At 38.3% G+C, this 13,508-nt stretch overlaps 1 long non-coding RNA gene across 2 annotated transcripts in view; it reads right to left on the bottom strand.

The window, feature by feature from the left end:
- LOC144286575 (uncharacterized) overlaps positions 1 to 13,508 on the bottom strand; it is a 52,151-nt gene that overhangs the window by 13,049 nt on the left and 25,594 nt on the right. The window lies entirely within an intron of this gene.

Here is a 13,508-nt window from a genome sequence, read left to right as displayed (position 1 = left end):
TAAAACACTAATATAAAGTAGATAAACACTGAGATGAAAATGTCAAGGTTGGAGATTAAGAAGATTCTTTTAGAAGTTCTGCCCTTTTTACATCATCCCATTAAGGTTACAGCAAATTACATTGTCTACTATGGGGATAACAGTTGTCCTGTTCATTTTCTAAGACCTTCTTTGATTCAGTCAAGAAACACTTATGGAATCCTTACAGTATGTAAGAATGGAGACTCAAAGATGAATACGATAGGGTCCTTGCCTAGTGGAGCTCACAATTTAGGATAGACATTTAGTGGGAATGGTGATACAGAGAGGCCACATAGAAGTTAGAAGGACACATGGAGGAAGAACTGAACAATTTGTCAGGGGGCAACTAATTGCTTCATACAACAATCAACCAGGATGGAGCATCTGGGTGCCTTAGAAGGGTTAGCTGTCAGACTCTTGATTTTTTTTTTTTTTTTTTTTTTTTTTTTGGATTCTTGATTTTGATTCAGTTTGTGATCTCAGAGACATGGGACCAAGCCCCACATTGGGCTCTGTGCTGGGAGCAGAGTCTACTTGAGAGTCTCTTTCTCCTTCTCCTTCTGCCCCTCTACCCCCGTATGTGCTCTCGCTCTCTCAAATCAATTAATTAAAAAAAAAAAAAAAGAAAAGAGATCAACCAGGTAGAGAAAAGGAAAAGGGAACAGAGGAACGCATGTGAAAAAAACACAAGGGTATAAACAAACATTGTTTTATGTCCTTTCTCCTATCCAGCACCCGTGAGGCTCAGATTGGGTTTCTATTGGGGTGGATCAGACCCATGAGTCAATAACAGATGTCATGTTCTCAGTTATGGCAGAAGGTGGCCAAAGTCTAGGCTTGAGTAGATGGGGGTTCAATCTGGATTGCCATATTCAAAACTCTAGATGGAAAATAAGAGCAGGATTTAATGATTAAGAGCCTGGGCTCTGAAGCCAGACTGGGTTCAAATATTAGCTCTGTCACTTCATAGCAAGTAACCTACTTGCTGTATGCCTGTTTCCTGATCTTTGAAGTGGGTGGGTTTTGTGGAGATTAAGTGAGGGATTTAAAATACATACATAAAACACTAGGAGCAGTCTCTGGTACATAGCAAGTATTCACTATCTGCATTCTATTATTATGGAGTATATGGAACCAAAATGGGGTGCAGAAGGAAACTGATGAGCAAGGAGTATCAAGAGGAGAAAGGAGAGGGAGGAGTCATGCAAGCCTGGAGGAATTCCTGCACTGAGTGCAAAAGCCCAAAGAAGGTTATTATGCCATTGTAGGTGACTTACTTCAGCATGCAACTTTCTGAAGTGCTCCACTTATCTCCCTATATTATGCATAGCAATTTAACTCTCTGCCTAGCCCTCCCCTTCTAGAATATGTCATAGGAGAACTTTACCTTTTAGGTCCAAAAAGATTATCAAAATCTTTTCCTGAACAAGGTCCATGTAATAAAGGATGCCCCTTTTCTGGTACTCAGAAGTAGTTGCACATAGTTGCTGTTTCAAATAACATCTGTTTTCCTTACAACTACGTCTGACTTGTGTGAGACTCAAAGAAGAAAGGCATTTTGCACAAGGATAAACCCAGCTTATTGGTTCTTAGCTACTATCTTAGTTTTATCAACATTCCTCTTTTTTATCAGCATTTCTCCACTGGGTTCCCTGAGACAATACCTCACTTGCCACATTTTCTCACTCTTTTTTTTTTTTTTCAAACTCTTTTATGACCTCTGAATGTTGGCCCAATCTTCCTGTCCCCTCTCTCTCCACTCATTCCCTAGGTGATCTTAACTAATCCCATGGTTCTAAAATAACCATCTATAACTTATTGTGGTGATCATTTCACAACATATACAAATATTGAGTTATTATGTTGTATACTTGAAACTAATACACATTATTCAACAATTATACCTCAATAAGAAAAAAAAAAACAAAGTAACCTCCTGTGCATTGATTACTTCTTGTGTACCCTCCAACATGGCTCCAGGGATCCCCACATCCTGGTACTCATGCCCCTATGTACAGTCCCCTCCTACAATGAATAGAATAGATCTACTCAAGAAGTGACCCTGTGTGATTTCCTTTTCACAAAAAGCATTTCAATTCTGGGGCACCTGGGTGACTCAGTCAATTAAGCATCTGACTTGATTTCGACTCAGGTCATGATCTCAGGGTCATAAGATCAAGCCCCATGTTGGGCTCTATGCTCACGGTGGAGTCTGCTTGAGATTCTCTTTCTCCCTCTGCCCCTCCTCGCCCTCACCCACACCCATGCTCTCTCTCAAAATAAATAAATAAAATCTTTTTTTTCTAAGGCATTTCAATTCTGGATTGGTTTCTTGGATTGCTCACTTTGAGGGCAGTCAGCTGGCCTTAGAGTTACATTACAGGAGAGGAACGCCTGGGTGGCTCAGTGGTTCAGCATCTGCCTTTGACTCAGGGCGTGATCCTGGAGTCCCGGGATCAAGTCCTGCATGGGGATCCCTGTAGGGAACCTGCCTCTCCCTCTGCCTATATCTAGGCCTCTGTGTGTGTGTGTCTCTTGTGAATAAGTAAATGAATCTTTTAAAAAAAATTAAGTTATATTATGGGGGGGGGGGAACTACCTTTAAAAAATCAATGATATCACAAAATTTCCTATTTAAACTCCAATGGCTAGGATCTAATGGAAGAGCCATCAAACCCAAAATTGCAGTCCTTTCCTAGTAATATCTCAGAATATTCTACAGTCTTCAGTGGGCAAAGGATGCATTAGGTTTATTATATAAGTTCACTTTGCCCTATTCTCACTGCTAAGAAATGCAATTAGCACAACATCCTTATCATGAGATTCCAGCCCTCATTCACTAAACCACAAGCCCTAATTCAACACAGATGTAAAGGGTCTTTCTGGACTCAGGAATTAATGAACTGCAGAAGTGATAGATCTATCTTTAAAGAAAATAACTTATGGGATCCCTGGGTGGTGCAGTGGTTTAGCACCTGCCTTTGGCCCAGGGTGTGATCCTGGAGACCCTGGATCGAATCCCACGTTGGGCTCCTGGTGCATGGAGCCTGCTTCTCCCTCTGCCTGTGTCTCTGTGTGACTATCATAAATAAATAAAAATTTAAAGAAAAAGAAAATAACTTATAAGAAAAAATCCAAGTACAGGATCAGACAATAAAAGACAAGCATATTGTTCATGATTATTTTGAAATCTAAACCTTTACAGATTAAAATGGTTACTTTTTATATGTATTTGTTGTATTTACAGGCTACAGAAAGGTCTGGAAAATATTGTACATACTAAGTTGTTACAGTGGTTATCTCCAGGAAATTACCAAGGACTTTGAAGACTATTCTTCTGTACATTTTCTTCTGTACATTTCTTAAAATGCTTAACAAAGAGCGTGTATGACTCTGATAATTAGGGAAACCATGAATTTTAATTATCCAGAACAAATGGGTTTGCAAGTCGGTCCCTACAGAAGAGAACTATCTAAAAAACAACCCTAGGTTGCCAAATCAGTCACTTCTTTAGGCTTTGTAAGAGTGCCACCTACTGGAATCTCAGAAAGTTAACTTAAAAAAATTAATCCTGCTTTTGAAGCCACTTGTGATATGTTTGAACTAGAAAGTTTACTTTTTTTTTTAGAGTGAGGGAGTGAGGGGGTGGGAGGGGCAGAGGAAAAAGAGAGACAGAACCTCAAGCAGGCTCCATGGCCAGCGTGGAGCCTGACACAGTGTGCAGTCCCACAACCCTGAGATCATGACCTGAGCCAGAATCAAAAGTTGGATGCTTAACCGACTGAGCCACTCAAGCATCCCCTAGAAAGTTCACTTTTTAAAGTTCACTTTTAAAAAAGAGAGAGAGAGAGGTAAGGGCACCTGGGTGGCTCAGTCAGTTAAGCATCTGCTGTCAGCTCAGGTCATGGTCCTAGAGTCCTGGGACCAAGCCCCACATAGACTCCTTGTTCAGCGGGGAGTCTGCTTCTCCCTCTCCCTCTGCCTGCCGCTCCCCCTGCTTATTTTCTCTCTCTCTCTCTCTCTCATAAATAAAATCTTTAAAAAATAAAAAATTTAAAAAGAGAGGTAAAGAAAAGACAAAAAAAAAGCAAACTTTTTTACAAGCATCAACTTAATAAATTAACATGTTCTTACTTAAATAATGAGTGGCATTAGTTTCCAAAAAGTCCACCAGTAAGGAGGCAAGTTGTCTTAAGACATAAAGAATAAAGGTTGTGATTATTCAGAGTTTAGAGAACCAGACAATCTGAACTACTCAAGCTTTTAAAAATATACTCAAACATCAACTGAAAAATCTATTCACATAGCTGAGAAAATGACTTTTTATGAGCTAATGTTTCTTTAAAAAAAAAAGATTTATTTATTCACTTTAGAGAGAGAGAACATGAAGAGGGGAGAAGGGGAGGGAGAGAGAAACTTTAGCAGACTCCTTGCTGAACTTGGAGCCCAATGTAGGGCTTAATCTCAAGACCCTGAGATCATGACCTGAGCTGAAACCAGAGTTGGATGGTGACTGCGCCACCAAGGAGCCCCACTAATAAATGTTTCTTAGGACTTGGAGCTAGACCTAAGATTTAAATGTCATAAACTTAAAATGAAACTAAAAAATATTAGTGTCCTAATTGAACATACCCTCTTCATCCCATGCCACTTCCCTGGCTGAACTTGGCTGGTCAAAATATGTGCATTTTAGTTGTCAGCTTGGAACGCATCTCCTAAAGTTATAAACACATGAAATTTCTGCTAAGATAAGTGTATCCTTTTTGGAATATTTCATTTATTTGTAAATACCATGGGATTTTTTTTTTAAATGATTAAGGCTGCAATTTCATATTTCAAATGAACAGAGCTGCAAATACAACTTTTTTTTAACAAGTTGAAGTGTAATTTTTAATTTTTTAAACAATGATTAGTTGGTATATTTATGTATACATGCAGGGCATCATATATTCATTTATTTGTATATACATTCATTTAACCAATATTTAGCACCAACTATATGTAAGTCTTAATATATTCTATTGAAAATAACCAGTTTTGGGGATCCCTGGGTGGCGCAGCGGTTTAGCGCCTGCCTTTGGCCCAGAACGCGATCCTGGAGACCCGGGATCGAATCCCATGTCGGGCTCCCAGTGCATGGAGCCTGCTTCTCCCTCTCTTTCTGTGTGTGACTATCATAAATAAATAAAAATTAAAGAAAAGAAAATAACCCGTTTTTATGAACTAAAAGTAAATACATGATAAAGTTTCATACATTATTCTCCTTGGTTGCCTCGGTGCAAATAGAATAGGGCGAGTTGTCATCATTTTTAATTGGCAAAAGTGTCATTGCTCCACACACGATAAATGTGATTATTTAACAGAAGTGTGAGGAGGCTTAGTCAATTCCTTTTGGAAGACTGACACCTCTTCATTCATTTTTAGGAGTTTTAGAAGTTTTTAAAAGGAGCAACTCACACTGTTAAACAGGCATTTTCAGGGCAATTTTTTAAGATTTTATTTTTTAAGTAATCTCTATACCCAAAACATGGGGCTCGAAGTTACAACCCCAAAATCAAGAGTCACATGCTCTGCTTACTGAACCAGTCAGGTATCAGGGCATATTTTTAAATTATAATATTCTTAAATATTTAATCACATTTTACGTCACATCTTTCATTATATTAAGGTACTTTCAAGATATTTTAAGATGTTTTCACTGAACACCCATTTTACACAACCTCATGTGCTGATTCTGGAATGACAAAGTAATTTTAATGTTAAACTTTCCCATCTTATCTAATAAGTAACTGAGTAGGTGGATAAATAATAAGGTAAATTTCCATCACTGTTTTAAAAAAAAAAACACGTACAATCAGCATCTCATCCAGAGATGATTCTGAAACCAACACTGCAGAATTAGATCCAGACTAACAAAGAATTCATGTCAGTGTGCTATAGACAACGCAGAATAAAGAGGCCCAGCTTCCCTGTCTCATTAACCAGAGGCTGGGGGTGAAGAAAAGTCGCCCAAGAAGTGAGGAAGGTGAGAGAATCAGACTCAGTTCCCCAGTGGAGTCTTCTGCAGTAGACTCTGGAAGGTGTTTTTACAGCTTGCAGAGCTGGAAGGAGCAAGAACTGAATGCTAACCAGTGGGAAGATGAGTATTGCTCTAGGGGAAGGTAGGTCTTAGCAGGGAGGGGAGCCTGATGAACATTTTAGTCATCATTATCACCATCATCATCTGTCACCTCCAGGGTACACAGCCAACAGCTGCGTGACAGAGATCATTCGAGGAGTTAAAAGGACAATCTAACTTCGCAATTGCCCAGGTACAAAGCTAAAGCGGCAGGTTACACAATTCTTTCCTGATCTATCCAGAGGGAGACTGTTTAGCTGCATTTTCCAAAGCATTGGCATTCTGAAAACCTGCTCATATAAAACCACATTCCAAAATTGCATGCTATGCATCACAAAACACTTGCTATATAAACATATATCCAAATACCTTATGCCATCATAACTTGTCTCTGTGTAAAATGTTTGTGGGTCATTTATGTTTGGGTTTTAGACAAATCACGAAATATGGGTTATTTTATTTTATTTTATTTTATTTTATTTTATTTTATTTTATTTTAAAGATTTTATTTATTTATTTATTCATGATAGTCACACAGAGAGAGACAGAGAGGCAGAGACACAGGCAGAGGGAGAAGCAGGCTCCATGCAGGGAGCCTGACGTGGGATTCGATCTCGGGTCTCCAGGATCACACCCTGGGCCAAAGGCAGGCGCCAAACCGCTGCGCCACCCAGGGATCCCGATATGGGTTATTTTAACAAATTTATACATTTCAGTCAAATTGTACTTTGCTTAATCAAGCCAAGGAAAGTTATTTCATCAATATTAGCCAAAAAATCCTTCAACTGTAACTTCTTAACTAGGTCAAGCTCCAGGTCTCCTGAGGCCATCGATTTATATATTCATTCAACAAATATGCTAAGCACATCCTGGCCACATCTGGCATTCTGCCTCCTAAATATCTATGATCCAGTTAGTTTACTCCATCTCCCCAACCTCCCCTCAACTGCCCCCCACCCCTGGTCCAGGTCATGGTTCATCATCACTAGCCTGAAAGTCATGCAGCTTCCACTAGCACCTCCCTCCATTCTGTTCCTCCTGTCACAGCCAGGAAAATATTGTTTTGAAAGACAAATCTGATCCTGCCATCCTATTGCTTAAAACCCTTCAAAGGTTTCCTATAGTCCTTGGAATAAAGACCAAAATCTAGCAAGGTCTGTCCTGGCCCCCTTTCCCTTCTCTCAAATTGTGTGCCTTCACCTGCCTTTCCTCTCTACTTCACCTCTCCTACTGGCCTAGTTCAGCTTTTCTAAAGCCCGCTCCTTCCCACAGGCTTTCCCTCTTTGCCTAGAATGTGCTTCCTCTTCATTTTGGCCTGGATAACTCCTACTTGCCTTGTCAGGTTTGAATTCAGATGTTACTTCCTCTGTAAAGCCTCAACCCGTCTCTGTAAGTCTCTACTCCTCCCCCTTCCTCACCCCCTCCCATGATAACCACATTGGGTTTTCCTATTATACACTCTCATAATACACTGTGGTCTTCTTACGTATTTATTTGCACAACTACTGAATTAGTGCCTGCTTCTCCCACTGTAAGATCTCTAAGCTCTCTACTGTTTTGCCTTCCACTGCAGCCCTGGTGTCCAGCCCAGTATATAAAACAGCACTCTAGCCCACTGTGTAGGAAAAAAATCAGTATTTGCTGAATATGTGTGCATGGAATTGTGTACAAGTGCTAGACTATCCACTCAATAAAAGTTGGAGTAACACTACTGTGCTATCCCCAGGACTTAGCATAGGGTACTACATAAAAGGCACTCAATAAACATTAGTTGCGTTAATACTGAAAAGTGTTCATATATTTCTTCTATTATTTTCTTGAAACAGTCAAGATATTTTTCTCTACTTATTTATTAACTATAACTCTAAAAGTTTCCACCACTTATCTTTAGTAAGACTGAATAAACAAACTCAAATTTATCAATACACAGCAGCTAAGCAGTATCCATTGTACAGGAGGCAGGAAGAAGATGCTTTGCAGGATTACTTAAAATAGCCAAGATATGAAAGCAACCCAAATGTCCATCAACAGATGAATGGATAAAGAAGATGTAGTATACATCTACAATGGAATAGCACTCAGACATTTTTCAAAAATGAATGAATCTTGCAATTTGCAGCATCCCCTCTAAGATGGACTTAGAGGGCATAATGCTAAATAAAATAAGTCAGTAGAAATAAGCAGAGAAAGGCCAATACCATATGATTTCACTCATAAGTGGAGTTTAAGAAACAAACAAGCAAACAAAGAAAAAAAGAGAGACAAATACAGAGAACAATCTAATGATTACCAGAGGGGAGGTGGATAAGGAGATGGGTGAAATAGATAAAGGGGATTATCTTGATGAGCATTAAGAAATGTACAGAATGCTGAATCATTATACTATATATCTGAAACTAAAAAAAACACCATGTATTAATCATACTTGAATAAATAAATAGGATGCTCTGAATATATTTAATTTGAATCTATTTATTTTCATTATTTTATTTTTTAAAAATGTATAAGTCACACAGAAATAAATTCTACTTACTTTATTTTCCTGAAATCTTAACTTAAAAATTTATGCTGTCAAGGACTAAAACACCATGAAGAAGTTATTTGCATTCTACTGAGAAATTTGATGAATTCAATGAATATTTTCAGAAAACCTTTAGAATACTTGTCACTTTGTGAAGACATAACTTTTTTAATCTAAAATACACAAATTCTCAATTGGTAATTTCACAAGGCCTATTGATATAAATCACATTGCTCAACAGGCAGTATCTGATGACTCAGTAGAAAGTGATCTTCAGTTTCAAAAGCCAGTCTTTACATTAATGATGCTTTTTTTTTTTTTAAAGGAAATTAACTCAAGGACTTTTTCCCATATATCTAAAGAGTCCCAGGAGTTGTTTCCACAAAATACAGTACCTTAGTCTCTATGAAGTCTTCATAAGAAAAAAACAAAACAAAACAAAACTGTATCCATTTAAGTTAACTTATGAAGCAACCCTAGAATCCTCTTATTCATCATTAGAGTATGCTTTGTATACAGGCAATCAACTCTCACTATGGATACAAAACTGAGTTCACTTAAAGCAACTGATCAAAGATATATTGGCTTTCCACAAAAAAATTGAGTCTGAAACCTTAATACTCCTGGCAATCTAAACCAAAACGGGACTTGTTCCTCTTCATTAACCAAGGTGTTCTTTTTTTTTCTTTTAAAGATTTTTTTTATTTATTTATTTGAGAGAGAGAGAGCATAAGTAAAAGCAGGAGGAGAGAGAGAAGGACAAGCAGATTCCCTGCTGAGCCAGGAATCTGATGTGGAGCTAGATCCCAGGACCCTGGGATCACAACCTGAGCTGAAGGCAGATGCTTAACCGACTGAGCCACCCAGGCACCCTCAGTAACCAAGATGTGCTATCTAAAATATATTTTTCTCTCAAATATTTACTGGGCATTACAGAAGTAACTGTGATAAAGCATAGACATATGCAAATAACATTATCTTGAGGTATAAAGACATCTGCCTACACCAGAAAGAAAATGCAGGAGAGGTGCTACCGAATTTTGGTGGAGGGAGAGAAGCCATAGGACTGAGACATGAGCACCAGGGTCACTCTTATGGCAAGAAAAGCATTTGAGCAGAATTTGATGGATATATAAAAATCTCAATGTTTGGTGTTAAATGAAAGAGCTGGTAGGCAGGAACAGAACCAAAACGGATCTCCCTTGGAATGCTTTTCCACAAGACTAAGTGGCCTTCTTCTGAGAACCTTATGTTCTTTGACCATGGTGGTCTATCTGAACTTTATTTATAGATGAGTTTTTGGGTCTGATTCCTCTTCAAAGACAGGGCCATGTATTACTGACCATCCAGAAATACATTCCCAGCACTTAATGCAGCATCTGGCACATAGTAGGTATGCCAAACATGTTGGTTGAAGTGATGTTTAGAAACATCACATTCAGTTTACACATTTTCAAAATGATTAAAAAATTCAGGGGAAAAGATTGACTGAAATCCAATGAAAACTATTTGTTAAGCCCAACACTTGTCCCAGTTTAAAATAAAGCATATGTTGACTGAATTTTTCATTTTGGCACCATTATGCTGTCACACAGGTATGGCTCTAGTTATGAGTCACTTAAAATTCTGTAATCTGGGAACAATAATACAGTATATTTTAATCACTGTGTTATAGCAAGTGAGGACACAGGAAAACAAAACCAGCAATACTGCAAAGTGCCCACTGATCAATTTTTGTTAGGAAGAATGTTCTACTCAGCAGTACTACAACAGCAACACCTAAGAGCTGATCAACCCAGAAGAAAAAACATGAATTGTCAGGAAAAGTCTGCTTAGAGTGAAATAAAAATCCAATATGTATTACTAGATTTTGCAATAGCTCATGTTGTAATACAGAAATGTGATTTTAACTGAAGGGGGAAGATAATTATAGCTTAGGAGCCAACTAGCTAATCAACACCACAATCAGAAATGTCTGAGTGACAAGCCTTGGCCTCACACCCAAGAGGGTGAACCCAAAATGAGAGTGAAACAAGTTTCCATTACAAATGTGTTCAAGACACCTGATCCTGAAACCAAGGCAGGGACAGAGGTGGGGGGAGGCAAGGGTATTATGTTACTAATGACTAATTATTAAATTTAAATAATCTCTATATTTAATAGGAAAACAGGAAACTCTGTGCTGTATTCTATCTCTAGGAGTACTATTATGCTGGAGACTGATGCAGTGGAATAAAAACAGCATGCATTCCTTAAAAAAAATATTCCTTGAACACTTAGAGATAGAAAAAAAGAAGTTCGATCAATCCTACAGATTTAGAAGTGATCCAAGTAATGGCAACCCAGATGATAAAGGAAGTGAAAACCATGTCCTCCAAGGAGCAATTGAATGACCTGGTAACCCCTTAGAATAGAAAATAAAAGATTTAGGAGAGTAGAATAACACTCCTTAAATATCCAAAAGACTCCAAAGCTAAGTTCTATGTGGCAGAAAGCACACTATATTCTGTGTGGCAGATTTCAGTTCAATATAACAGAGAGTTTTTAGTAGTTAGAGAAGCTTAGAAATGGAATGCCCAGTAAGATAAGGTTATCTTCACTAGAAATATTCAAGTAGAGATGGGAAATATTTGATCAAGGGAGTTCTGCTTAGTGTTGAATATCATTAACAAGAGAAGCAAGAAGGAATTAACATTTGTGAGTACCAACTATTTGCAAGACACTTTGCATGTTACCTAATTGGTAGTCTTGAACTTATGAATTGGATATCATTACTCAGATGAGGATACTAAGACTCAGAGATGTTAAGTAACTTAACCACACACCCAGTAAGAAGCAGAGCGAGGGGGGCACCTGGGTGGCTCAGTGCTTGAGCATCTGCCTTTGGTCAGGTCATGATCCCAAGGCCCTGGGACTGAGTCCCGTATCAGGCTCCCCAAGGGGAAGCCTGCTTCTCCCTCTGCCTATGTCTCTGCCTCTCTGTCTCTCATGAATAAATAAAATCTTTTTTAAAAAAAGAAGAGGGGATCCCTGGGTGGCTCAGCAGTTTAGCCTCTGCCTTCAGCCCAGGGTGTGGTCCTGGAGTCCCAGGATCGAGTCCCACATCGGGCTCCCTGCATGGAGCATGCTTCTCCCTCTGCTTGTGTCTCTGCTAATCTCTCTCTCTCTCTCTCTCTCTCTCTCATGAATAAATAAATAAAATCTTAAAAAAGAAGAAGAAGGAGAAGAAGAAGAAGAAGAAGAAGAAGAAGAAGAAAGAAGAAGAAGAAGAAGAAGAGGAAGAAGAAAGAAGAAGGAAAAGAAGAAGAAGAAGAAGAAGAAGAAGAAGAAGAAGAAAAGAAGAAGAAGAAGAAGAAAAGAAGAAGAAGAAGAAGAAGAAGAAGAAGAAGAAGAAAGAAGAAGAAGAAGAAGAAGAAGAAGAAGAAGAAGAAGAAGAAGAAAAGAAGAAGAAGAAGAAAAGAAGAAGAAAGAAGAAGAAGAAGAAGAAGAAGAAGAAGAAAGAAGAAGAAGAAGAAGAAGAAGAAGAAGAAGAAGAAGAAGAAGAAGAAGAAGAAAGAAGAAGAAGAAGAAGAAGAAGAAGAAGAAGAAGAAGAAGAAGAAGAAGAAGAAGAAGAAGAAGAAGAAGAAGAAGAAGAAGAAGAAGAAGAAAAAGAAGAAGAAGAACAACAACAACAACTAGGATTTAAAATCCGGGAACAATACCTAAGGTCCCTCAAAATTGTGTTCTGGCTGATACCATGACAGTGAATGTGTTAATGACCTAGATAATTCCATTCTGATAATTTCTGTCAATCTATCTAGTCTGGCATTATTTCTGTCAGAATATCTCAGAGACTTTTGGTCAAAGAGCATATTAGCTTTTCCCCCATGACCTGAAACTTAAAAGATAAACCATCCTTTAGGTCCTTTCCAGATAAATTCTGTAATTTTGATTACCAGAATCCCTAACAACTCGTCTAAACTAGAAAGAACAACGAGTTTTAGCTCACATGGATCCAATTTAAGTAACTGGGTGTGGCTTCTTGGGTTAAGGTTATTAATAAGCATTCTATAGCTGGTCTAGGTTCAGCAGGAAAGAGTCTCATTATCAATTAGTAATGTCTGCTGTGAGTATAGTGGCAGCAAGAATATTTTGTGTTTGTCATCTCTAATCTACACATTTCCTAAACTATTTTCTATTGTTCATCACCAATTCTTGAATGGACACAAGCTCCACCTTTTTTTACTAACTGTTGAAAGTAATGCTAATGTTGAAAGTAATGCTTCCTGCTATTATTTCTAAAACCACTAATGGAGGGTATAGGAATACATAATAAGGCAGACAGAAGGCAGCCCACAAGACTGAGTATTTCAGTACTGTTTTTTTTTTTAATATAAATTAGAATTTTGGAAACCTTACCTTGGTCCAAAATCTGTTCCTCTCAGCCTTTCATGTGCAGAAACTGGACTTTACCAGTATACTCGGAGGTGATGTGGAACTTCAGGACTTATAATGATCGTATTCATTCAATACTAATGTATAGATTAGAATGCCAGCTAATTAATTAACAATAAGAGACATGTCTTTCTAGGTGTTCAAGGCCACTCAAAACACTCACTTTCATGCTGTAGATGTACTTGACAGGATGAATTAGGAATCAGGAAGTTGCTGCATAAGTACTGAATTTGAGCGGAAGTTAACAGAAAGACTTGAGGGACATTTCCTCCCTGTCTCACTGAGACCAGGTAAGATATCTCTGCCACGTTAGGCAATTCTCCTCTACTGGCTGGACTGCCGATGTGCCAAATTCAGCATCTCTCTCCTTAAGAAGAGGCCAAAGGAAACTTACCTGAATCCCCTTTTGATAT

The sequence above is a fragment of the Canis aureus genome, chromosome 16 (assembly GCF_053574225.1).
Source record: "Canis aureus isolate CA01 chromosome 16, VMU_Caureus_v.1.0, whole genome shotgun sequence".
NCBI classification, from domain to species: domain Eukaryota; kingdom Metazoa; phylum Chordata; class Mammalia; order Carnivora; family Canidae; genus Canis; species Canis aureus.
The sequence above is the reverse complement of the archived record's forward strand: the minus strand, read 5'-3'. Positions and strand labels throughout refer to the sequence as shown.